The sequence below is a fragment of the Manis javanica genome, chromosome 8 (assembly GCF_040802235.1).
Source record: "Manis javanica isolate MJ-LG chromosome 8, MJ_LKY, whole genome shotgun sequence".
Classification (NCBI taxonomy): Eukaryota; Metazoa; Chordata; class Mammalia; order Pholidota; family Manidae; genus Manis; species Manis javanica.
Genome location: NC_133163.1, coordinates 63909581 through 63936864, shown reverse-complemented (window position 1 = coordinate 63936864; position 27284 = coordinate 63909581). Strand labels below are relative to the sequence as shown.

The window sequence follows — 27284 nt, the reverse complement described above, 5'->3', positions numbered from 1 at the left end:
ATTTACTGAGCACTTACAACCTCATGGACTAAAAAAGAAGAATGAAGTAAAGCTAAAGTTATTTCCCTTCTAGGAAAAATAAGATAATAAATAGCATCTATGGCTGCCAGTTGTTCTCTATCATTATGAAAAACAAAATCTCAGACAAATTCATCAGAGAGAATGTTCAGGAACCAAAAATGTGCCTTTCCTGGTTTCTCGCTTCTGACAACTTTTCCCTTTCAATAACTTGTTATGTGCCAGGAACTAACAATATGAAATCCATTCCTAATGAGCAATAATTATAGCTTTAAGAAGCTCTACAATCAGTATTCAGAGATTTCATTATTAAATAGCACCATAAATTATGCTAATGCTGTTAACAGTTCTGGATGAGAGAGGTCCAGATCTGCGAGATTGCACTGAAATTATTTACATCCTCTATTTCTGAAACAATAGACCCAGCAATTTGAAAATCAGATGATCCAATTTATTCTGGCAGGACACACATATAACAAGTTGCATCAACCATAAAATTAAATAGGCTTCCTTTTTTTTTAAAACTTTTTTCTCTTTTAAGTTTGTCTCCTCAGTCTTCTCTTACCTTGTATATTAAAAATTTCTTTTGAGGAGAGATATCTAATTATTGTAAATCTTGCCTCTAAAATTACTCAGTGACAGTGGTTGATGATGTCATGTGACATGACATATGTATATGTGTCTTCATACAAGCTAAGCCTAAAAATGCAATGCCTGGAAAGTCCCAACTGCCTGCCTGGTTGCAGAAAAAGGGTGCAGGGCTTTGCCAATATGGATTATTGCCTCTTTTAATCAAATCCCCAACTTTAAAGGCTTAGCTATGCTAGGAGAAACGCCTGATGCTGATGGAAAGCTGGCCCATCTACATTTAAACATTCTCCTTGGAATTTCCTCACCCCTGTTAATAGTAACACAAGCTACAATTTTTGAGTACTAACTATATGCCTGGCCCTGGGCAGAGGGCTTAGTGTACACTATCTCATCCAATCCTCATAAAAACCCCATGCAATGATTCTGTGATTCCCATTCTGCAGATGAAGAATAAAAGCCTCAGAAGTCCAAACACATACAAGCGCGCACACACACACACACACACACACACACACACACACACACACACACATCCTTGCCTAGGAATGCACTGTTAGTAAGTGGAGCAGCCAGTATTCAAATACAGGGGAACCCAGGATTGCTGCCTTTGGTGGCAAATAATGGGAATCCAACATAAATCTGACTCCAACTACAGGTCTTTCCTGAAGCCTCCTAAAGGGCAGCAAAGGGGAAAATTGTAGTGTGGGATGCCCAGCAAGACTTCCATAAAGATCTCATTAAGAGTGCCAAAGCTGTGGAGCAGCTGTGCACTTTATGAGTTCAGGGGTGCCACCTAGTGCAGACACTTAGAAAAATTATTCTACAGTACCAACTAAAGCTAGACACACACACATAGCCTGGGACAGAGCAATTGCACTCCTGGGTGTAGACACATCAGAAATGACATGTATAATAATGTTCACAGCAGCATTACTCAAAGTACTCCCCAAATTATAAACAACCCAGATGTCCATTAACAAGAGAATGGGCAAATTAATTGTGGTATAGTCATACAATGGCATGTTACACAAGAATGAAGAAAGAAAAAACTACTGATAGATGCAAAAACATGCGTAATTATATCTCACAGACCTGATGTTGAGTGGTATTTAGAATAATAGGCTATATCCTATAGATTCTACCTATATGAAGTTTAAAAATGTGTGAAAATACTCTGGGGGGATGGCAGGGAGAATAACAATCAGCCTTGGGTTGCTGCCTGGGAGGGGTATGAGGGAGCCCTCTGGAGTGATGGAAATTCCTATTACCTTGATGTGGGTGGTGGTTATGAAGTACATTCACATGTGAAAGTGCATTGAGATGTTCACTTAACATTTCTGTACTTCATGTAACTTGTAACTCACCTTGTAAAAATAAATGAAAATTCTCAAGCTCCCCAGCTTAAAGCTCTACTACAAAGCCACAGTAATCAAGACAATTTAGTACTGGCACAAGAACAGACCCATAGACCAATGGAACAGACTAGAGAGCCCAGACATAAACCCAAGCATAAACCCAGTTAATACACAATAAAGAAGCCATGGACATACAATGGGGAAATGACAGCCTTTTCAACAACTGGTGTTGGCAAAACTGGACAGCTATATACACGAGAATGAAACTGGATTACTAACCCCACTGTGTCTAACCCCACACACAAAAGTAAACTCAGAATGGATCAAAGACCTGAATGTAAGTCATGAAACCATAAAACTCTTAGAAGATAACATAGGCAAAAATCTCTTGAATATAAACATGAGCAACTTTTTTCTGAACACATCTCCTTGGGCAAGGGAAACAAAAGCAAAAATGAATAAATAGGACTACATCAAGCTAAAAACCTTCTGTACAGCAAAGGACACCATCAGCAAAACAAAAAGGCATCCTACAGCATGGGAGAATATATTTGTAAATGACATATCCGACAAGGGGTTAACATCCAAAACACATAAAGAACTCACATGCCTCAACACCCAAAAAGCAAATAACCCAATTAACAAATGGGTGGAGGGGCTGAACAGACACTTCTCCAAAGAAAAAATTCAGATGGCCAACAGGGACATGAAAAGATGCTCCACATCACTAATTATCAGGGAAATGCACAATAAAACCACCATGAGATATCACCTCACACCAATTAGAATGGCCAACATTGAAAAGACTAGGTACAACAAATGCTGGCAAGGATGCAGAGAAAGGGGAACCCTCCTATACTGCTGGTGGGAATGTAAATTAGTGCAGCAATTGTGGAAAGCAGTATGGAGGTTCCTCAAAAAACTAAAAATAGAAATACCATTTCACCCAGGAATTCCACTCCTAGGAATTTACCCAAAGAATACAAGTTCTCAGATTCAAAAAGACAGATGCACCCCTATGTTTATTGCTGCACTGTTAACAATAGCCAAGATATGGAAGCAACCTAAGTGTCCATCAGTAGATGAATGGATAAAGAAGAGGTGGTACATATACACAATGGAATACTATTCAGCCATAAGAAAGAAACAAATCCTACCATTTGCAACAACATGGATGGAGCTAGAGAATATTATGCTCAGTGAAATAAGTCAGGCAGAGAAAGACAAATACCAAATGATTTCCCTCATTTGTGGAGAATAACAACAAAGCAAAACTGAAGGAAGGAAATAGCAGCAGACTTACAGACTCCAAGAAGGGACTAGTAGTTACCAAAGGGGAGGGGTGGGGAGGGAGGGAGAAGAGGATTGTGGGGTATCATGATTAGTGCACATGGTATGTGGGGGGGGGTTACAGGGAAGACAGTGTAGCACAGCGAAGACAAGTACGGACTCTGTGGCATCTTACTACACTGATGGACAGTGACTGCAATGGGGTATGGGGGGAACTCAATAATAATGGTGAATGTAGTAACCACATTGCTTTTCTTGTAAAACCTTCAGAAGATTGTATATCAATGATACTTTAATAAATAAATAAATAATAAAAATAAAAATAAATGAAAATTCTCATTGGACCTTTCTGCCCCCCAAAATCCCAGTCATCATCACCCCGAACTTTTCCTGTCACTCTTCCTTCAAATTTCACCTCTCCCCCTTGCTCTCTCCTCCTAGCTTCCAGATTTACTCTTTTCTGTGCCACTGTTAGCTTCATGTCCTTTCCCATGCAAATCAATTCAGCTCCCTCTGGCCCCTTCCATCTCTCCTCTCTACTCATCACTGTCATCAGCAGAATGAGAATCCCAGCAGTCAAACAGATCAAACAAACAATTCTCTTTAGAAGAATATTAGCATACTTTTAGAGGCAGATCTTAATTATTTGTTTCTTTCTCCTCTGAGAGATGGCTAAGCTCCCTGAGGGTAGGGGGCACATATCCCCAGATGCTCAGTAACCGTGACGTTGCATTAAATGAATGCTCTTATTCAACACAAAAGTTATGAAACCTGAGGCATTTACAAAGTTCTCATCATCCACTCCAGAGCTACAAGTGGATTAAGGTAATAAACAAGGATACTTGGAGTCAGGAACATGAAATTATGTTTCAGAAGCATTTGCCTAGGAATTATAAGAAAAATACAAGATAGCTGACTTCAATTATCTCAGGTCACCTTATTACGTTTTATCTCTTCCTATTTTACTGCCTTTCACTGGACAGATATAACCAGGCAATTCCATGGTCAAGGGGGAGTAGAATAACAATAATCCCCCTGAAGTCTGTGGAGGAGAGTGTTAGGGTCCAGGCTTCCGAGGCTTCCCCAGAGAACAAACTACACAGGCATAGAGATGTAAATTCAAGCAAAGTCTTTATTCAGCCAACTAGTTGGGGTCCAAGTCAGCCCGAAGCAGCGGGTCTCAACAAGGACCCCGAGCACTCAGAGCCAAGGGTTTATATAGCAATTTCAAAGCACTTAACTCATAGCAATTTTCTATAACTATACATTATTCTTGCAAGACATATATCCTGGGGTTAAGCAAGGGCAGGGTAAGACTACTCCTCAATGGTCAGGGAGGTTCTGCACGATAAGCTTGGTATGTAAGATTTACTGACCAAGGTTAGCTGACCAAGGGTCACAGCTGCCCACCACCCGGTGCTCATGATTAACTTGTTTTTCAAGGCCTTACCCAGTTCCAGTTTTTCTTTCTAAGTCACATACTCAGAAAATGGCTTCTAGGCCTTTAAGATGGCTATGCTTATGCTAACCTATTTCTATTCTTACATTCCCCTCTTCTTCTTGTATCTATTTCAATCATGAAATTAGGGGTCATCTGTTTGGTTAACACTCTGATAGTTCTGTCTCAACACTATGATTTGCACGATGCTAATGCGTTCTTTGATAAAGGTAACACATGGAGTGACTCCGGTTTGGCGGGCCTACTACTTGTTAGAATAAGCTGGGGTGGTGCTGATTACTTCTGTCTTGTTGTAGAGGGAGGTGTAAGTTTTAGGAACTCTCTCAATGCAGGTTCTTTGCCTACTTGCAGAGGATAAAGTGAGTCTCGGTCTTTGTCTTCTACAGATAGGGACTCTAGCTGCTGCTAGGGAAAAGGGGCGATGACCGCTCTGGCTGCTTCGTGCTGAGAAGGGGGTGCAGTAAAGGGTGCAGCTAGGTCTCTATTACTGGTCAGTTGAGAGGGCTTCAGAAGGCTGGCGCTTCTATTACTATTTGCAGTTTTGTGGCTTCTAGGCAAGATAAAACAAATTGTGTTATTAGGTTATGTAGCAACATCTGGAGTTGGATTTTCTATTCTGGAGGTTGCAGTTATTGAAACAATACTTTTCTCTAAAATCACCCTCATTTTTATTAGAAGTAACCAGGTTAAGAAAATAATTAACAGCTGGCTTGATCATTTGCACAAGTGCAGCAAGAAGAGCAATTGATTACACAGGCTCTTTTAAATATGCTTTGCTGGAACTTTTTGTAAGGAATTTCAGATTGAACTTTTAAAGGCCTCTTGAGGCCAGACAGCCAAGCTAGACTTGCCATCAGGCTTTGCCTGCAGTACCTGTAGATTTGGATGAATTCTTCTCTTCTCGAGGTCTCTGAACCTGCCAGGAAGTGACCTTCTTTACTCACCTGGTAAGGCTGCTGGGAACTCTGTAAGCAAGGTACCAGGCCAGTTCTTCCAAGGGGCTTTGTTGGCTTTATAAAGTCAATCTTAGTTCCTTAAAGTTGTTCACATCTGAGTCCATGCACATGTCTCTCAGGTATGACATTCCAGTCAAAGCCCTGGCAGTATAACCAGTGTTCTTAAGTAGTCTTCTCACAAGGAAAGCAGATTCTTATTGAACTCATGCAAATAAACATACTGCCATGGAATACAAAAACAGTCACTGAAAGTTTTTAAACTCTGGAGGGATCAGGTAGAGAGAAGGAAGTTTCAATTCTGCTCATAAAGATAGTCATTTACTAAACTGTTTTCAGTTTAAGAGAACAAGGTTAAAACACTTTATCAGCAACATTTGAAACAAAAAGACACAAAATCATTTTCTTTAGTTTATGTAATCTTATGTAACTAATACCTGTTCTGCTGAAATCTAGTTCTTTACCAGTTTAGGGATAATACTATAAATGACAAAAGACTTACAAATGACAATGGTTAAAGATCTGATGAGAGCTTACTGTAAGACAGTTGACATAAGGAAATTCTGATATTTCTGTAATACAAAACATTTAGTAACAAAGTTTAGCATCATTCTCTTTGACAGTGCTTTCCTGGTAAATAAATAAATATATATCAGATAAATAAGCCAAATTAGTCAAATACTTTCTCTAATGAGAAAAAATTCTTCTGACATGTTCCAGGGGCCCTCTGGAAAATATCAGAGTTAACTAGAGGTAAAAGCACTTTTTTTTGAACTTAGCATAAGTGTCCAAGACCAGATACAAAAAAAGCAGAGAAAGTGCTTAAGTCTACAGGTCTTCTCTGAAAGCTTCAAGAATGTTTTACTCTTTAATAGTAGATATAAGCTGCTATGCAAATTCTATTAAAAGCTCTAAGATCATTTGCATTAAAAAAATATGAAGAGTCCTCTGAAGGACTACTACTAGTAAGATGGCAAACTTCCGGCTTCTCTTCGGGGGTCCTTGGTTTCCGCCGGCGCCACCTGAAGCCCAATCACCTCTCGCTCCCCTCCCAATCCCAGCACCTAGCCAACAGCCACCAGCTCCGTAGAAGTGACACCTCAATCAATTCATGCCCCTTCTTATATAACCCAGCACCTTTCCCTAATAAAGCGGAACTCTCCGGTTAATTGCTGCTATGTGTCGCTCCTTTCCTTTCATCCCCCATGTTTTTTTTTTTTTTTTTAAAACATACAGCATATAAATTAAACAAGAAGACCTGGTGGTTGTCAAAAAAATCTATTACAACCTTTCTCAAAAGTGGTCACACGTTTGTCCATTTAAACTTTTACAGTGAAACTTGTTTTTCTGGGAGAAACATAATCTTGTCTAGATTCTAGTTTAATTTTTAAGAATAAATTTTGGTTTGTTAACTAAGTGCATTTAATCAGCTGAAAAAAGCTTTGTTACCATTCTGCTTAGGAGGATAAATTAAGAAAACAAATAATCAGTAACAACTTTAATCATTTGTTGGTTAGAGATTTTTCCACTTATAAAAATATATGGAATAAATAATTCAATTTCTCAGGCCATGCAATCGTTTTCAATAACAAAATATTTCAAAGGCAAATAAAGCTTATACAGTTGTTAACAAACTTTAGCTTTTAGTCTTTTTAATATTACGATTTCATTTTTTTTTTTTTTTAATATTCTGGCAACTCACTGAGACTTTAAGCATGAGAAACTGCTTTGATCTTTCAACATTAAGAGCAGACTAACAGTTAAAGAAAACTGTTTAACTAGAAACGAGATTCTAATTTTGCTGTGCACTTGATATCAAGATTCACTTGCTTTAATTTCACTAGGCAGGACTATATCTGTAAGAATATAGTAATTTATTCTTCATTTGCCCTATGGTCCCAAGCACATAAGCCGGTGAGAATTAGCCTGGGCTTGCCTACGGCTTGACTGGGTTTATCTCACTTAATCTCTAAACATCCTGACCCTCCCCCCCAAAGCAACAGGCTGAGCGGGTCTTCTACAACAAAAGGCACCACGCTGTTTTCTCTCTTTAAACAAATAGCTGTACTTTAGAACAAAGTTACTTTCTTTATCACAAAACACATTCTTTAGCATGCAGAAGACTTTTCATTCTTTATACTTTTTCTTATTAAAACATACATTTTTTAGCATAGAGAAATGTTTTATTACTTTAAATAGTTTTAATTAAAACTTAAAACCATTAGAAACTTTAATTTCCAGTGAACACCGAGAAGCAGGCCATTGTAAACTGTTAAACTAACATTCTTTAGATTGACAAATTTATGAACACATTTTATAATTTCTGTAACCATGAGCTTTACAGCACAATCTCTCATAGAGTATATCTTCTTAACTTAGCAAAACTTTAAGGTTTTAGGTTTCTACAAAGATTCTCAGGCAGTAGGTAGGTATACACACTGTAACACACAATTAAAAAGAGGTTCACTTGCTTCAGTCATTTAGTTCACTCATTCGTAACAACTATTCTAGATTACTTACAAGACCTTTACTGAATATTAGACAAAGCCAAGCCTTTAAGCATTTTATTTTTAAAAGATTTAGCAGATAACATGACTTAAATGACCTCAGGTAAATTTACGCAGCTGATAACTACAAGGACATGCCCGCCTCAGGCAAACTCAAATTAGCATTAATGCTTAACACTTTTTATCAGGTTTTCTGGAAGTTTTAGACTACCTAATTTTCACAAGCGCTTGTCTTTAAATCAATTTCATTAATACCATCCGGAGGTAGAAAGATATATTCATTTACACACTTAGGGGGTCGTCTGAGTCTGTCTCATGGTGAGAAAGAAGGAAAAAGAATATGAGGGAGACAAAGGCGAAGGATGAAGATGCCACTTCAAACAAAATGACTGTTGTATGTGCTTGTGAACGAGTGCCTGTCGTTGCACAGTTTTCCTTCCACGGGGGACGCAAATTTATCTGGGATTCGCGGCTGTGACCCCCTTATCCTGTCACGGGAGTCTTCTAGCGGCGGGCGCCCTAATGGCTCTTAATTGCCCGACCCGTGCCCACGGGGAATGATGTAGTGGCAGAAAGGAGGAACGGAGAGAGCAGGAGAACCTTAGAACAAGGAAACTTAAAATGAGAAGCGAAAAAAAATATAAACCGAAACCAAAACACAGTAAAACAGTCAATGATAACACTAAGCACACACACACCACATCTGATCGCACTCGTTCGGACCGGTCCTTCTCTCACTCTGGTGCGCACCACACTCACCACTTTCAGGGTCTTCAAAAACTCTCGTAATTCTCCTGAAGGGCGTCCACTCGGACTGCCGCAGGGTGACGAGCTCGATCTTTTCCTCCTCGGGCGCCAGTTTTCTGCCGATCGGATTTGCCTTCCTAAGGCCGAGTCACTCGGACCCTAGGGCCAGGATTGGTTACCTGGGCTTCACCCAGGGTCGCTAACCTGGGGGCCGGGACTACCAGCCCGGACTTCCTCACTCGGGACCACTAACCCGAGACCATACACGGGATGGCGACTCCCGCTTTATAATGGATTTATGCAGACACGAGGGGGCGACCCTCGAATTACACTGCCCCGTCCGGACAATTAGACCTTGCCTCCAGCTGTCCTTTGTTCTCAGGGAAGCTGCTCGTATCCCGGACGAGCCCCCAAATGTTAGGGTCCAGGCTTCCGAGGCTTCCCCAGAGAACAAACTACACAGGCATAGAGATGTAAATTCAAGCAAAGTCTTTATTCAGCCAACTAGTTGGGGTCCAAGTCAGCCCGAAGCAGCGGGTCTCAACAAGGACCCCGAGCACTCAGAGCCAAGGGTTTATATAGCAATTTCAAAGCACTTAACTCATAGCAATTTTCTATAACTATACATTATTCTTGCAAGACATATATCCTGGGGTTAAGCAAGGGCAGGGTAAGACTACTCCTCAATGGTCAGGGAGGTTCTGCACGATAAGCTTGGTATGTAAGATTTACTGACCAAGGTTAGCTGACCAAGGGTCACAGCTGCCCACCACCCGGTGCTCATGATTAACTTGTTTTTCAAGGCCTTACCCAGTTCCAGTTTTTCTTTCTAAGTCACATACTCAGAAAATGGCTTCTAGGCCTTTAAGATGGCTATGCTTATGCTAACCTATTTCTATTCTTACAGAGAGAACACAAGGCAAGAAGGTTAGCACATGATCAAATCCTTTGTCCTCTGAACTGTAAGAAATGGTCCAGGAAAGCAGACTGACACCCACTCCTTGCTCTTGGACACAGCAGAGCCTGGAAGGGTGATCAGCTCACATTTTATTATACAAGTGGAGGGGTCATTCTGCTTACTTGGGAAGGTGTTCAATAGTAGGCATCTTCGAATTTGGGATACACCAGTCACCTGTCACTGCAGACCTCAAAGTTCAAAATCAGGAGTGTAAGGGGAAAAATAAAAACAAAAGGATGAGTTTGGTCTGATACTTAACAAGGGAGAACGGCTTGCTTTCGAGTCCCCTTTGAAAGGCTGGCCCAGGCCAGATTTAGAAGAAAGAAAATCTTCTGTTCAAACTGTTCACCCAAATATAATTAAATGGAATGAAAGTCTGAGGTCATATAAAAGGCCTCAATTGTTAGGCTGTCAAAAGCCTATTTGAAGTATAAGCCAGGTTTGTGAGTGCTGATATATTACAGGTGTTATGGAGCATCATTTCATGTATAGCACTTCCATGTTTAGAAAGGGAAGGTGCCGTTCCTCCCCAATCCCCCAGGACAGCCACCTTATTTGGATGATTAGTGTATAAATACAGAAGTTGGCTGCTAAAAAATGCACCCTCACTTCTTAGGAAAGTATTCCTGTGTTTATCTTCTGGGGACCTGGGCTTGCTAGACATAAACCACTCCTCACCAGCAACAAGTAGAGGTTTATTTTTGTGATTCATAAAATAAACCAGGGCACAGCCAAAGGAAATGGCTCTTGGAGGCAGCCCTGTCAAAGAAGTGCTGTGGAAGTTACAAATGGCTCTGTGGCCCAGGCCATAAACAGTCTTTAGGAAGGCTGGTGCTGAGCTGTTGATATTAAAAATCACCTCATTAATTATGTTTGTAAACAATGCAGCTGTCTGTGCTTGCAAGCTGGCTTCCTCAGCATAATAATATTTGTAACAATAATAACCATCATTTCAAGCATAGCAATAAATAGTCAATCCAAGAACCTCACGTGAAATCGCGTCTGGGAACTGCCACCTGGTCATTCAAAATTCTTCCTCAGAAGGTGGGAAGATTGTTGTTTGTTTTCCACTCAGAAGGCACTTTATCAGGATTAACCATGCCACTAGAATTTTTCCATCTCACTTTTTGAAATGAACAGGTGCATAGCTAGTGTGGCAGGAGTAACAAGACCAGAAGGGAAGCCATGAGTCAAAAGAAGTGGAAGAGTTGGCCAGGAAGGGGCATCATTTAGACTAACTGCCAGAGGGGATGAGGGGAGAGGGGCACAATCCTTCCTCTGGTGAAACATCAGTGAGGTCAGGATTGTCCGTCAGGGTGCCAGCTAACCTGCAATACTTCAACACTCATTCAGTTATACTTATATTATACAAACATCTATTGAATACCTAATTCATGCAAGTGTGTGCCAGGTGACGGAGAAAATTTACAAGCATATATATCCATTTTAGATGCTTGTTGGTGATATAATTGGGATGTATCTGTCAGGCTAAGCAATTATATAGTTCAAGTGCCTAGTATTTATCTTCTTTAAACTCGTATTTTTAGAGCACATATTTCTAAAGTTAGCCTAGCAGTCATCAGCCCTTAAAACTGTTAAAAACAAGAGGAAAAAATGCTTTCTATGTAACATAGGTAAGCTAAAATTGCTAGACCCCTTTCCACATGAGAGGACAACACCTTCATACCTCATTTATGCCTCTTCCACATGTAAATTTTGATTCTGAATTTCACCAGAGATAGATAAGTGTGGCATCCAATTCCAAAGTATTACCCATTTTCTCTGTCTCTGTCCCTCTCTTTCATCTCTCACTCTGTGTATATATTAAATTTATAGATCTTTTTATTGTCTGAACTACACTGGTTGCGTGAGGAGCAGAACAATAGGCCAAGAAGTTCCATTTCACACATGCCATCCTTATAATTCAAATAGGACAATAAAAAGAGAGAGAGAGAGAGATCTATAAACTGGTGATAAATCAGTGTTCTAAACCAAATTAACCATCGAAATAGATTATCATAAAAATAATGCCATGAAAAATATTCTTCACCTTCCTGGTTCAGCTGCCTGTAATGGAGAGAGGGAGGGTGCGTGTGTGTGTCTGCAAGTCTGTGTATATGCCACACACACACACACACACACACACACACATACACACACACTTGTGAAGAGACCCAGAAGCCATGTAGTTTGTACATGCTGCTTGCTTCTCCTGGAACAGGAGAAGGCTAAGACCCTCCAAGATCAAACATTACCACTTCCTGGTTTCTAAAGCTCAGTTTTTATTCAACATGACAAGTGACAATACCATGAGCCAAGTATTCTGTTAGACCCAGTGGATAAAAGATGAGCTAAAAGGGGCACAATGCTTGTCCTCTTAAAACTTCCGGAATAGGCGGACATTGACCAAATAACTACACAGACAAAATTTTTGGAACTATAAATCCTGCTAAGTGCCATTAAGAAAGGACACAAGCTAGTGGGAGCATGTAACAGGGGATTCTAAACAAATGGGAGTTCGGGAACAAATGGGTCCTCGAGCTACTGAACCCAGACAACCCAGAGAGATACAAATGGTACATGAGCAAGCAACATCCTACATCAGCTGGAGGAGTGAAGCACGCTTTCTTTCATAGCAGGCTGAGGAAATGTGATCAGGCCTGCAGGTAAGGAGAGGGGGTGGGTGTTGCAGCCAGAGGGAACATCAACAAAGACTCCAAGGACAGGGGAGAGATGGCACATCCCAGAACTGGAGGAAGGTCACAAAAGGCAGACAGCAAGGGCAGGGTGGTCCTGAAAGAGACAGGGAAGGTGGTCAGAAGGCAGCTTGTGCGGATTGTTCATGTCTCAGGGATGGGAGGATGCTGGGGTGGGATGTTGGGTTTTCTTTCACAGAAGCTCATATTTCCATGTGAAGAAGAAGTTGACTTGAGGGAAGCAAGATGCTGAGCAGATGGTTATCAGCCCTCCTACCAATCTTCCACTCAAGTCTAAGTGACATATTGGACCTGAGTCTAACACTAATTAGCTGGTGACCTTAGATAATTTGCTTCACCCCTTTAAGTCTCAAATTCCCCACCTGTAGAATGGCAATAATAATGGTTTTAGTGGGGATTAAATGAGATCATGCTTGTGGAGCACCAGACCCACTGTAAGCCTTCAATAAATGTTAGCTATTGGCGAAGCTGGAGATGAGAGAAATAGACAGATTAGAGAGATATAAATAGTCCACCAGCAAGCAATCGCCCTACCTAAGATATCACTAGGAGTGAGACACATTTACTTGCCTAGGAGAAAGGTTGGGGAGGAATGAATGGGGGAAAAGCAAATGGTACCACTGAGAAGTTTCCCAAATTTGAAACAATCCTTGTTCTTATTATAAGCACTTAAATAGTAAAGTAATATTTAAGCTGGGAAGGGTATCTGAGACCATTTAGAAAAGCAATTCATGCAGTATGTAATATATAAAGTATACATTTGTATATAAAGTATTTTTAGTAAATAAAAGTACTAAAAAAACTGCTCAAGTATATCTTAAATGAGCTTTGGGAAAATAGCAGCAAAAAGCTTACAGGAAAGTGAATAAGTTGCCCAAGGTCATAAGGTTGTTAATGGCTAAAGCCAGGAGTTGAACCCAGGTTGAACTCCAAGTCTGTGCCCTTTGCAGGAGGGGGCACAGCCTCCCCAGAAGTCCAAATCCAACCCTTTCCTTCCAGAAGCTTTCAATATAGTCAGAAAAACAAACAGCAAACCTCAAGAAACAAGGCACAATTGAAAGCAGTTTACATTGAAAATTATAGCGACACTATAAATTGTTTTGGTTTCTTGGTAAGCAGTGTGGAAATAATAGTGCTGTAACAGTTCTTGCCTTTGGATCTAATATCACCACTTTGAGGGCTCTGTCAGAAAGCATAGAGGAAGTTAAAGAAACCAGCATTATCTACCAGTTGCTAAAGGCAATTGTTATTTACTTTTAAGACAAGTTGGGTGATAAGCTATTTCTATATCCAAAACATCTAATGCAGTAAGGAAAAAAAAAATTATCCTCTGTATTAACCACAGACTTGAAGATGAGAACTTCCTTAACTAAATCAAACCTCAGCTTTAGGTACAACCTACTTAAGGGACGTCTAAGGTAATTGATCCTGAAATTAAGTACTCATTCCAAATCTGGATATAGGATTTGTGGTGTACCTCCTGCAGAAACTCACTCACAAAAACCAGAACTGCTCTCCCCTAGCTGATCCTTGAGACCTTCCCCTTTAAACTTGCCAGCCTCCTCCAGTAGAAGATAAAATCATGCAGGGGTATGGATTAGCTATCATGTCATTATAACAGGCACAGCCGTCTGTTACAGGTAAATTGCTAGGCAATGTAATAACAATGCAGTTTATTTACTGTGCAGGATGCTTATCTACAGAAATGTTCCCAACAAACAAAGAAAGGCACAGCTAAACATCTTTTCCTGAGAATTACAGACTGAAGCTATGCCAGCTCCTTCAGAGAATAAAAATGCTAAATAATCCCTGTACGAACAGAGTCCCTGAAAACCCAAAGCATTTCCTAACAGAGAAAACAGAAAAAGGCAATTGGTGCACTGGATGTCCCCAAGGTCTTTTTCAGGCTCCAGTTGCTATCCCGAATCACCTCCCAAAGGGAGAGGGAGTGAAGAGGATCCAGAGAAAAGTCTGACCAAGTCCAGACTCAGAGCACACGTTAATGATGACGCTGCAATGAGGAGGTTGACTTCCCTTTGTTGCATACTTATCATCAGCCATTGTGCTTTCAACATTATCTGTCCTAATTATCAAAGCAATCCCATAAGGTTAGTCCTACTATTGCAAACTCCATTTAACAGTTGAAGAGATTCACAGCTAGGAACTTGTACACTAAGCAGTTAACTAGAGATTACAAACCAGGTCTGCCTCCCTACGAAACCATAGCTCTTAACCTCTGTACTAGAACCTTCTCAAGAACAAGATCACCTGAGTTCGCAGTTAGCACACCAGGCTCCTGCCCAACCCTGCCATTGACTCCACCCTACGCACACATCCCATCCTCTGAAGCATCCCCTGGGCTCACATTCAGAAGGGCTTACACAACGAAGTCGGTGATACAAAGGGCATGGTCTTACGAAAAACCTAATAGATGCCACTTAAATATATAACCTTCAATGAATAGAATAAGTGAACAAGTGAATGAAGGAATGAAGAAACCCAATTAAGGAGTCTAGGATATAGTCTAGAGAGATATGACCAGAATGTGATTGCTCTAAAAAAAAAAGCTATAATTTAATCAATAGTATTAACATATCTGAAGAAAGAAAGTGTCCACAGAAGGTGGTCTAGAGTTCAGAGAAAAAGGAGCACTATTGAATTTGGCAGGGTTTCTCCAATTGTGCCCAGGCGAGAGAGAGAGGGTATCTGGTAGTCAACAGGAAGATGTATACCAGGATTGTTTAGCTCCCTTCAGTAATCTTTGTGTTCCTACTATGTGCCATAGTGTATAACAGGCACTGAAATTACACACACACACACACACACACACACACACACACACACGCACGCACGCACGCACACACACGCACAGGTACATCTACACCTCCTAACATGGAGGCACCTGCAGTGACAGTGAGAGAGACCTACCCAAACAGCTCTCAGGTGCTGCAGTAGCGGTCTGTGAAGTACCCCCTGGAGCACAGAGGAGATAAACTGAAATAGAGAAAAGCCAAGGAAGCCCAAAGACCAGTTATGAAGCTATTGTCAAAGACTCTGGGGAGGATACTTCCTAGGTCAGTGGTAACTAGGAATAAAGAAGAAAGGGGAACCCAAGTATTTAGGAAGTAATGTTGTTCCCTGGTTGGACAGGAAGGATGAAGGAGAGGTAAAAAACTAGAATGACTGCAAGTTCTGACTTGGGTGACCAAGTTGATGGGGATACCATGAACTGAAATAGGAAATTGAGAAATATAGGAACAACAGCAAATTTGGGTATGGAAGATGAAAAAATTTGATTTTGAACATGTGGACTTTACAGTGTTTATTGGACATTCAAGTGGTGCTGTCCAGTAGGCTGTATTTCCGAAAATCAGAAGAGTCATCAGAGGTGAAGGTAATATCTGAAAATCAGAAGCAAACAGGTGATGCTTAACACCATGAAACTGAAGTAGATTAACCAAGGATAGGATAGAAAGATGATGGATGGATGGATGGATGGATGGATGGATGGATGGATGGATGGATGGATGGATGGACAGGAAAATAAGCTAATTAAAATGAGATTATACTATATTAACCAGCTTTAATTTTTGGAAAGTTTTAAAACTCAATTTTACTCAACCTTAACACACGAAAAAGAAACTGAAGAAAGTAAAGGAAAATAAACTTCAATAAATGTTTCTTTGCCATATGGTATTATTTCTTAAAAGAGCCCTCTGAGTTAAGGAAAGATTCCAAAAAAGCTAAAGTGTCTAGAGTTGTTTTTAAAAATCAACTTCCTGCAAAGAAAGATGAGTAAAGGAGTACTCCCACACACACCCCGTACCCCCAGTAAGGATTACCACTGGTCTTTTACTGTGACTACTCCATCCCAGAGTGCTTTATTTTGATTTTACCTCTAACATCACTGAATCTAAGTAATTTTGTTTTCAAAGGTTTCATGCATTCTGTATTTCTTTAGTTTGTTGTTGTGTGATAATGTTTACCTGTTGGATTTACACTTGACCAACACCTCCATTTGACTGGCTGTAACATGCTTGAGTCACTGTCTGCCCCACAAGTTTGTAGATACTATTTTATTGGCTTCTGGCATTGAGTGAAAAGTCCAGGGCCAGCCAGATATTCCTTCTTAATAAGTGACTTGCAAAGCCCCTGTCGTTGACCAAATGGTACAGAAAGGAAGACTCAAACAGTCTCTCTCAACATGCTTGGCTCCTCCCTTTTTGAGGTGGATGCAGCTCTTCTTTGGCAACAGTGACAGGCACCAAGCCCTTCTCTGCCTCATTAAATCTTGTCATCCCTCAAGACTCTCTCAAATGTCCTCCCCCACCCTCTAGGGCTTTCCCTTCCCTCCTTCCCAGGCAGAATGACTGCATTATACAGCAGTTATATGGAGTTGTAGAATGCCTATTTCCCTGCTCAAGTATAAACAGTTTGAGAGGAGAACTATGTTCTCTTCATTGGAACCCCATTACTTAGCACACTGTTAAGAGACACAAGGGCTCAAAGTTTCACTAAATTATTCTCACTTTTCCCCACATGTATTTGAGGGTCTCTTTAGAGCAGTTGTACTCAAACTTGAGCCTACGTCAGAATCACTTGGCTGGCTAAAACACAGCTTGCTGGGTCCCAGCCCCAGAGTTTCTGATTTGGGAGGCCTGGGGTAGGGCTCAGGAATTTGCATTTCTAACAAATTCACAGGTGGTCCTGATACTGTTGGTTGAGGAACCGCACTTTGAGAACCATTGGTTTAGACAGATAACATCCAGATAATAAGCTTATGTGTTTTCCCAAACCATCAAAATCAGATGAGCGAAGTTACTCCTTATATCATAAGCCCAATACACACCTAAGTGTTAGAGTATGTGGTCCTCAAGAAGACACTTCATGATGTTTCACCTAGTTTCTACTTTTTTTTTTTTTAGCTTTTCTTCTTGATTCATTTTCTTACTCATGATCGTAAGTACCTTTAATCAGTGTTACCATGATTCTCTAACTATAACTAATAACTATACCAAAATTAATTCAATGGTCAGATAAGAGCATACACACAGAGAAACTTTGTGTACTTCAGCCCAAATTCTCCCTCAAAATAAAATGACAGTAATTTAAAAATCCATTCCTCTCTCACTCTTACTCTGTTTTCTCAGGCTTTTGTTTTCTCCCTTTGCCTCCTTATCTCCCAGGAATAAATGGCTGTGATTTTTATTTTGTGTCAAGACTTTGCAAACCACCACTAGGCACAAACTCCCTTTTTCACCATCCTTGCCATTTAACTGTTTAGTCCCTGAAGACGGGGGTCTGTGGTCCCCGGGCTTCTACAGCCACCTCTAAGCTGTGATTTTTATACTCCCTTCCTTGAAGAGTTAAAGGTCCTGAGCGTTAAATCTTCCCGTTTTCTGCACCCTAACTGTGCAAGAATGTTGCATTGCAGTGCCACCTAGAGTTCGTTGCTTGTAGACACCCGGCATTAACCAATTCTGGGCACTCACTGCCAGCTGTCTAGTTGAAGGAAAATGCAATCATTCTGGATTCAAATGAACTCGGCCTCTATGAGAAATTGTTCAGTATAAGGTCAAGGAGGCCTCTCATCTAGAACTATGGATTGTTAAACTGTCATTTGAAATGGTGTCATCAGCTTAAATTTTTTGCTTCCATCAGGATTTTAACACTGAGGGTTTGTACATGAAGCATCTTCATAGCAAGAGACCTTCAGTGGTGAAGGCATGAAAAGGAGAAAACAGCAGCTTCTGGGCCTTTCAGCTCTACTTGCAGCTGTAGCTGTGGGTGAGTTTCACTGAGATCTGCAAGATGAAAATCAGCTTGGCCTGGCCAGAGAGCCAGGCTGGTGTGCTGCACATTAAGCAAGCAGCAGCCACATTAGAAACCAAGGGTCCATTAGCTCTCGTTTAATGTTTCTTCTCAAGCAGATAAGTACAGGCATCAAACACCCCAGCCCTTTTATGACTCGTAAATCACAGGTCAGTGCCTCCCGCAGAGTCTCATGTTTGCTAAGTGAGTAGTCAGACCAGGAGTAAGGAAGTAACATTTCAGGCAGTTAGAGACCCAGGGGGATGAGCTGATCACACAGGGCAGGCCGGAATGTCTCCCTGCAATTTAATGATTAAAACCTTTCTCCTGTTTAAAAACTGGCACATCACTCCAGGCCTTCCCCAGGCAGCAGTGTGCACCAAGAGCCACCCTTGGTCCCTGTTCTGCCATTAGCTGCTTCCTCAGGCAGCTGGCTTTCACAGGTCCCACCGAGTGGGAGAGCAGGCTATGAGACCCCATCTCTTATTCCACCACTAATTGGACTAAGGTGGATCCTTTCCCATAGTCAATCCACAGAATCTCTCTCTTGGTAATGTACGGCAAGTGGCATAGAGACTGAGGGAGCCAGGAGCTGAGCCATGTTAATGATGGGGCTCTAAGTGAATGAAGGTCCATGAACTTGAGCTGCTGAGGTCCTTGGAACTGCCCTAGCCTTGGAACTTCCTGGGCCTGCTGCTACAACTTTCCTGTGGATTCCATGAGTTTTGTACCTAAAATCAACTTGAGTGGATTCAGCTTCTCATTACTAAAACTCTTGTCTAAAAAAACCTGATTAAGAAAGCACTAATCAGGCTCAGGTTGTGACTTCTGCTCCCTACTGCGGAGAAATTCCCAATAGCCAACACTCAGCCCACCAATGCTCCTGCTGTCCAGCTAACAGCAGGAGCTGGCGACCCCACAGCAGGGGCTGGGGCAAGACGAGGCAGTGGGGACCGTGGGTTCTGCAGTCGGCTGCCAGCCCAGTCTGTTCGAGGTGTGCAACAAGAGAAGTACAGAAATTGAGTAAGCATTTAGGAACTTCTACAACAATTTTTCAGAGCAACCTGATACCTAGCAAACCTAAAAAAAAAAAATCAGAGCTTATATTTTGTATGTGTTTGTTTCTTCCATTCAGTTTTCTAGTATTTTATTTCTACTGTATTTTACAAAAATTTTGATTGGAAATTTAAAAAACAGGTCCTTCACTGCTAATAGTTTCAAGAGCACTATTCTAAACCCCCCTCCATGCTCTGGTCCAGGCCCCTCGGCCATTCCACTGGCAAAATCTCACTTAGAGAAGACAGGAATACAGCTGCACCTTCTCTCCAAAGAAAAGCTCATTTTTCACATTTGTGTACAAGGAAGACCTGTCGTCGGATCAGACAGATCAGAGACAGGACCCCCAAATATTCTGGTATAGAAACACCTAAGATCCATAACATCCTGAAGGGGTTCAGACAAAGTATTCCAAGAGGGCCGGCAGCATTCCCCAGAGCGAACTTGGGGGCTGCATCCAGACAGGGGCCAAGTGGCCCAGCTGCGCTGGGGGGGCACCACTTTCTTTCGCGGCCGACAGCAGGAGCATGGGCACGGAGGGCACGGAGGGCACGGTCCCATGTGTTCTCGTTTCTTGGAGAGACCCAGCTTGGGTCTCACCTCATCCAAGCAGGAGACGAGGCCTCTGGGGACGGAGAACCGGTCCACCCGCTGTGCCAAATCCTCTCTGTTGGTCCATAAAATGCAGTATGGACATAGAAAGGGCTTTTTTTTCAAACGTCCCTTTCACATGTAAAATCGGGAAGTGTAAAGAGAGGAGGACGAATAAACACATGGAGAGTGAGATAGAAAAGGAGGGGAGGAAGAAGGGGAGGAAGAGCAGCGGAGTCCAAGAGGGGGGCGGTGTCTGCGTCCCGGGCCAAGCGCGGGTGATGGCCCCCAACAGCGGAATGCTGCGGAGTGGGTGCAGAAAGAGAGGGAAGCTGGCGCGTCAGCAGAGGGAGAGGGCGCCCCGAGGGCGTGCGGCTGCCCAGACCCCTCCTGCCCACCTGACGGGGGCTCGCTGTCCTGCATCCGGGAAGCAGCAGGCCGGCGTGGGGCTGCCGGCGTGGCCAGGCAGGGTGACAGCTGCGAGCCCACCCCTCTCTGAAGCAAGTGTCCTTGTGCAACCCTTCTTTCTTTTTCTCTCCTTAAAACAATTGTTGTAATACAGGGAAGAGTCGCTGATTTCACTTGAAACAATTCCCAAACAGGATATGGAGTCTCAAGGAGTTCCTTGCCCTTGGCAGTTGTAGCGCGCAGGTGTTTCTTGTGAGTGCCGGGCGGCACGTAGGGTGCAGGGCGCGGGGACCCCGGGGCGCTGGAGGCGCGCAGGGCGCAGGGAGCGAGCCCTGCAGCGTCCCTGCCTTCCAGGAATTAGACTCTTTCCCACCCCCTTGCTAACCTCACTTCCAGCCTCCAGCCTTTAGTAAAACAGGAATTGTGCTTTCTCCCTTGTTATTTCTGTAATTCCTAAACTTAAAAACAAACCACAGTCCCAGAGAGAGAAATTAACCTGTGAACAAAATGGAGGAAAGGCAGAATGAGCAGGGTAGCTTGGTAACAGCACCAAGGGACAGCACGGGCTCTACCTCCACAAGCCCAAGAACCCTAACAGAGTTGAATAAAAAGTTCACCAGCAAAAATCAGCACAAACACACATTTTTAATCCAAGTTTCTTTAGAGTAAAATGGTAACAAAGAATATTAAATGTGAATGAATAACTCCAACCCAGGATCTTTATAAGTAGCTCTGGACACACAATCACAGTTACCATATAATCTAGCAATTCTTCCACCCTATAATCCAGCACCTGTACCAGTCCTGGGTATGGTATGTACCCAAGAGAAATGAACACATAGATGTCTACATGAACATTTGTGCATGGATGCTTACAGAAGCATTTTACAGAAGCATTCTTCACAAGAGCCAAATGTAGAAACAACCCAAACATCCACCAACCGGTGAATGAATGAACACAATGCAGTATATCCATACGTCAGCATATTTCCTGGCAAGAAAGGGAATGAGGTACTGATACGTGCTACAACATGGATGACCCTTGAAAACATTATGCTAAGTACAAGAAGCTGGTCACAAAGGACCACATGCTTTATGATTCCATTTATATGAAATGCACAGAATAGGCAAATCTATAAAGACAGAAAGTAATCAGTGGTTGCGTAGGGCAGGGAGGGGGAGGGGATTGAAGGGGTGCAGGATTTGGGAGGGTAAGAAAAATATTCTAAAATTGTACTAATGATTACTCAGTTCTGTAAATGCACTAAGAACCACTGAATCATACACTTTACATGGGTGATCTGTATGGAATGAGTCCATGTAAAGAAAGCTATGGTAAAAAAGCAAAGAGAAGTCACTTCCCAAGCAGAGAAGGTGGATTTCATGTCCAGTGGATTTCATTGACCCCTGTGGCTAGGGAAGGGTGAGGAGCGCATGCTACCTCTGGACAAAGCAGGAGTGATTCCTGCCCCTCGCCTGGATCCTCACTGTTGCCTCCAAGACTCCACCTTGGGGGCCTGGGAAGGAGCCCCTCTCCTTCCCCTGTGTGTTCATCATGGAAAGGACTGGTAAGTGTTTACAGTGTTTCCCGCCTAGAAGTATTTATATTTTCAAATTATAATCATAAATACTTGTACAATTTGAGCCATTGGAACATCTCCTCTACTGGAGGTGTGTGTTCTGAGAAGCCCACAGGGCTGTACAGTTAGAACTGGAGGGAGGGACGCTCTGGGCATGCCACGCATTTCAGAAAACTTCTTACTTCGTATGTTTCGGGGGTTAAAATGTAAGTAAACACTCAGCCATTCAGGAAGAAGAAATGACCCCGAACTCAGCCTTGTAGTTTCTGGACTGTGCTTTGCCAGACTTTATGGCACCATGAGGCTCACATTCCCCATCAGCAAGTTCCAGAAAGCCATGTTCAGGCTTTCAGCATATATGGCGGCTGCCTCCCTCCACCTTGGGACATCTCCCCTAGGCCTTTCTCAAGGCCCTGCCAGATCTCCTGCCCCCTTTGATGCTCTACAATACTATCTAAGTAACAGCTAGCTGACCCAGGGCAACACATGGTCCATGCCAAATGTGTGCTCAGCACACCGGCCTCTGAATCAGGCCCTGGAGGAGCCTTTCTCCACTTTGTGATTGATGACAATTTGTTTACATAAATAGGCTGGGAAAGAGGCCAGGAAAAAAGCACAGCTAAGTTTGTCCATCACACCAACCATAGTGTCTTGTCAACAACAAAAAAATGAAGCACAGTGAAACCCCCTACTCCCAACCAAGAGGCTGAAACTGTTCCATGGGACTGGCTGCTCAAAACTGCATGAGACGTGACCTAGAAAAAATGCCTCTCAGGTTTCCTTGTACTTCACTAAGCCCCAGGAAGATGAACTTGGCCAAGGTAGCACCAAAAGCCCCAGAGTCAGTACCTAGAAGGCTGCGATCACTATTTACATTTTTTTACTTGACTTCTCTCTCACCTGAAGGGTCCCCACCAGTAAGATGGCGAACTTCCGGCTTCTTTTCGGGGTCCTCGGTTCCTGCCGGCGCCACCTGAAGCCCAATCACCTCTCGCCCCCCTCCCAATCCCAGCACCTAGCCAACAGCCACCAGCCCTGTAGAAGTAACACCACAATCACCCTATGCCCCATCCTATATAACCCAGCACCTTTCCCTAATAAAGCGGAACTCTCCGGTGAATTGCTGTTGTGTGTCGCTCCTTTCCTTTCATTGGTGCCGAAACCCGGGAGACGGGACACCCCAACTGGGCCCCGTCTTCCCCCAACACCAGCAGCAGCTTGCCCTTGTCCTCTTTTTCCGGCGCTGGCTCATCACACTCACCACTCCTCTCTGGCCTTTAGGTAAGTCCCCCCCCCGCCACCCCGGGGTGGGCCACTCTTCCCTGAGCTATCGCAGTGCCATTGACCGTGATCGTCCGGTAAGGCCCTGACGCTCGGGGATGAGGAGGGAACGCTCCCCGCCTCAGGCCTTCACGGCTGCGGCGGACCCTCAGGCCCCTCCTCCAAAAGCCATAAACCCCCGCCTCAGCTGAAACTTTTTAAGCAAAATTTCCCCGGGGTGGGCCACTCTTCCCTGAGCTATCGCAGTGCCATTGACCGTGATCGTCCGGCAAGGCCCTGACGCTCGGGGACGAGGAGGGAACGCTCCCCGCCTCAGGCCTTCACGGCTGCGGCGGACCCTCAGGCCCCTCCCCCGACAGCCATAAATCCCCGCCTCAGGCCTTCACGGCTGCAGCGGACCCTCAGCTCCCTCCCCCTCCAACAGCCATAAATGAGGTGACTCCTTTGCGGATGAGAACGCTCCCTTTCCCGCCCCCTCCTCCTTCTGTTCCGTCCGCCGAAACCTGTTCGGTCTGCCGAAAACGCCTAGCGCTAGGTACCTCGTGACTCCGGCACTCTGCCTTCTTAGGGAAGTCTGGGTGACGACCCACACTTCCCAAGAAATTCCGACTCGTATACGAGTTTCCGCAGACCACCAAGGATCATCGGGGACACACTTTGTCTCCTTGTGGTCTGCCTCCAGTCCGAGGATCCCCATTCGTCTTCCCCTGTTTGTCTCCTTCTCTGTCCTTTAGCCATTTTGTCTCCTTGTGGTCTGCCTCCAGTCCAAGGATCTCCGTTTGTCTTCCCCTGTTTGTCTCCTTCTCTGTCCTTTAGCCATGGGAGCCTCCTCATCCCTCCCTGAAAGTTCACCTCTTGAATGCCTGCTTAAGCATCTAGCTACCCTCTCCCTGACGCCTGATATAAAACCAAAACTTCTCCGTAAATATTGCTCCCAAGATTGGCTGACATACCCCCTAGACAATAACAACCAATGGCCCGCAGGAGGAACTCTTGATCCTAACATCACTCGCAATCTCTTTAACTACTGCCAGCACCTGAAAAAATGAAAGGAGATTCCCTATATGGAAGCTTTTCGCCTCCTAGCTCAAAATCCCAGCCTCTGCACCACCTGCTCCCCACCCCAAGTTCTCCTAGCCTACAAGCCGTCTCCCTCCCCTCCACACACTCCCAGTCCCTCTTCAATTACCTTTGACCCGGCCGACAAGCCTCCGCCATACAGACTTCCCCCTTCAGCCCCTCCCCCTCCTACAACCCCTCCACCCTCCGCCACCGCTGCCGCCTCTTTCCCCATGGCAGAAGCCTCCCGTCCTCTCCCTTCCCCTTCTTCTCCTACAACAGCCCCTCCCCCTTCCTCTACCCCCGCCACCGCTGCCGCCTTCCCCACGGCAGAAGCTTCCCATCCTCTCCCTTCCCCTTCTCCTCCTACAACAGCCCCTCCCCCTTCCTCTACCGCCGCCACCGCTGCCGCTTTCCCCGAGGGAGAAGCTTCCCATCCTCTCCCTTCCCCTTCTTCTCCTACAACAGCCCCTCCCCCTTCCTCTATCGCAGCCGCAGCCTCCAACCCCGCAGAAGCCTCCCATCCTCTCCCTTCCCCCTCCTCCCCCATCTCCTCCTGCACCTCACCACCTCCTCCTCCGTCTCCCTCACCTTCACCCCTCCCCCAAATCGAGCCTGAGTCTTTCAGCCCCCCTCTAACTAAGTTCCAAGAGCCTCGTCCGTCTTTGCCCCCTCAGATTCGGTCCCAAGAGCCTCCCAAAATTATCGCGGCTTTGCCCCCATTACCTGTTTCCCCTGCACAGACTGAGCCAGAACCCTTCAGTCCCCCTCAGACTCGGTCCCGAGGGCCTCCCAAAATTATCGCCCCGCTCCGGGAGGTAGCAGGATCCGAAGGCATCTTGTGCGTTCACGTACCTTTCTCCTTAAGAGATTTAGCCCAACTAGAGAAATGCCTAGGTTCCTTTTCCACTGATCCCACGACCTACATCAGGGAGTTTCAATGGACCCTCCAGTCTTACAGCCTCACGCATCATGACATTTTCATGCTCCTGGCCAATACTCTCCTCCCTGAGGAGCGTAGACGGGCTTGGGACTTCGCCCAAATGCATGCTACCGAAACCCACAGGACTGACCCCACCTGTCCCCCTGGTCCCACTGCTGTCCCCAAACAAGACCCACACTGGGATTATAACACCACTGTGAGTCTCCACTCTCGAGATATTTTTGCCTCCTGCTTAATAGCAGGTCTAAAAAAGGCAGCTCGTAAAGTAGTCAATTTTCAAAAGCTCCAAGACATAATTCAAAAGAGAGACGAAACCCCCTCCAAGTTCTTAGATAGACTCACTCAAGCCCTATTACAGTATACCAGCCTGGACCCAGAAACACCTGAAGGAAGACAGGTCCTTATGACATACTTCCTAGCTCAAAGCTACCCAGACATTAAAGCTAAACTCAAAAAGTTAGAACAGGGCCCCGCTACCCCACAGACTGAGATCCTAACAGTGGCCTTTAAAGTCTTCCATAACCGGGAGGAGGAGAAAGAACGCCGTAAACAAAAAGCTGATCAGGCCAATTTCCAGATGTTGGCCCAGCTGATAAAACCACAACCTGGGCGCCCCTCTACAGACAAGCCCCCCCCCAGGAGCTTGTTTCAAGTGCGTAAAAGAGGGACATTGGTCAAGGGCGTGCCCCTCCCCCAGATCTCCTACCACCGCATGCCCCAGATGCCACAAAAAGGGCCACTGGGGGTCTGATTGCCCAACCACCCAAAGGGGAGGCTGGACGAACAACCCCCATCCTAAGCCCACCCTAGTGGGGCTGGCAGAAGAAGATTGACGGGGCCCGGGAGCTTCTCGCCCGACCATTTCCATCACCAAACAGGAGCCCAGGGTTACTTTAACAGTAGACGGTCGCCCCATCTCCTTCCTCCTAGATACAGGAGCCACCTTCTCAGTCTTGCGAGAATACCGGGGCCCTACCATGCCAGCCATTACTCCTATAGACGGGGTAGGAGGTAAACAGATTTTCCCATTAAAAAAACCCCCCCTTTTATGCACAATCCTAGACAGTCCCATACCTTTCTCCCACTCCTTCCTAGTTATGCCCCAGTGTCCCATCCCTTTACTAGGACGGGACATCCTTTCCCTCCTCCACATTTCCATAACTATATCCAATCCCACAGCCCCCAGTACTCCCTTTCTGATAGCCCTCATAGCTGACAACCCCCCTCTACCCAATGAAAGCTCCAGTTCTGCCCTTATACACCCTGTAAATCCCAAAGTTTGGGACATTACAAGCCCCTCCATGGCCCTATGTCCCCCTGCCTCTATCAAATTACATGATCCCTCTCAGTATATCTGTCAGGCCCAATACCCCCTAACCACTTCAGCCCTCATAGGCCTCCAACCCATCATTCAAGATCTCTTAAACAAAAACTACCTCAGACCCACTCACTCCCCATTTAATACCCCCATATTAGCTGTGAAAAAAAACAACGGATCTTTCCGCCTTGTCCAAGACCTTCGCCTCATCAACATAGCCATTGTCCCTATCCATCCCTTAGTTCCAAATCCATACACCCTTTTATCGCAGATCCCTGCTTCTGCATCCCACTTCTCAGTCCTAGATCTCAAGGACGCATTTTTTTCTATTCCTCTAGACCCCTCCTCCCAAGATTTTTTTGCCTTCACCTGGATGGACCCATACACCAGACATTCTGTACAGCTTACTTGGACAGTTTTACCACAAGGCTTCCGAGATAGTCCCCATATTTTTGGACAAGTCCTAGCTCAAGACCTCAAACAGTTTCACCATGATCACCCCGAGTCCACTTTATTACAATATGTAGATGATCTTCTGCTCTGCAGTCCCTCGTGGGAACAGTCTCAACTTGACACTGCGTCTCTACTTAACCTTCTAGCTTCCAGAGGTAACCGAGTATCCCCTGTCAAAGCTCAAATCTC

General features: G+C 44.2%; 2 long non-coding RNA genes across 6 annotated transcripts in view; both read right to left on the bottom strand.

Annotated features, from left to right (window-relative positions):
• Positions 1–27284, bottom strand: part of LOC118968527 (uncharacterized) — a 250437-nt gene that overhangs the window by 111235 nt on the left and 111918 nt on the right. The gene's annotated exons all lie outside the window — the stretch shown is intronic.
• LOC140843098 (uncharacterized) lies at positions 4369–9819 on the bottom strand. Of its 3 annotated transcripts, none has more exons than XR_012120559.1 (2): positions 8933–9819; positions 4369–5889 (listed from the first exon to the last, which is right to left on the bottom strand). It is a non-coding gene; the product is annotated as an uncharacterized lncRNA (long non-coding RNA). The 3 variants fall into 3 exon arrangements; XR_012120560.1 differs by having other exon boundaries at positions 4369–5810; XR_012120561.1 differs by having other exon boundaries at positions 4369–5263.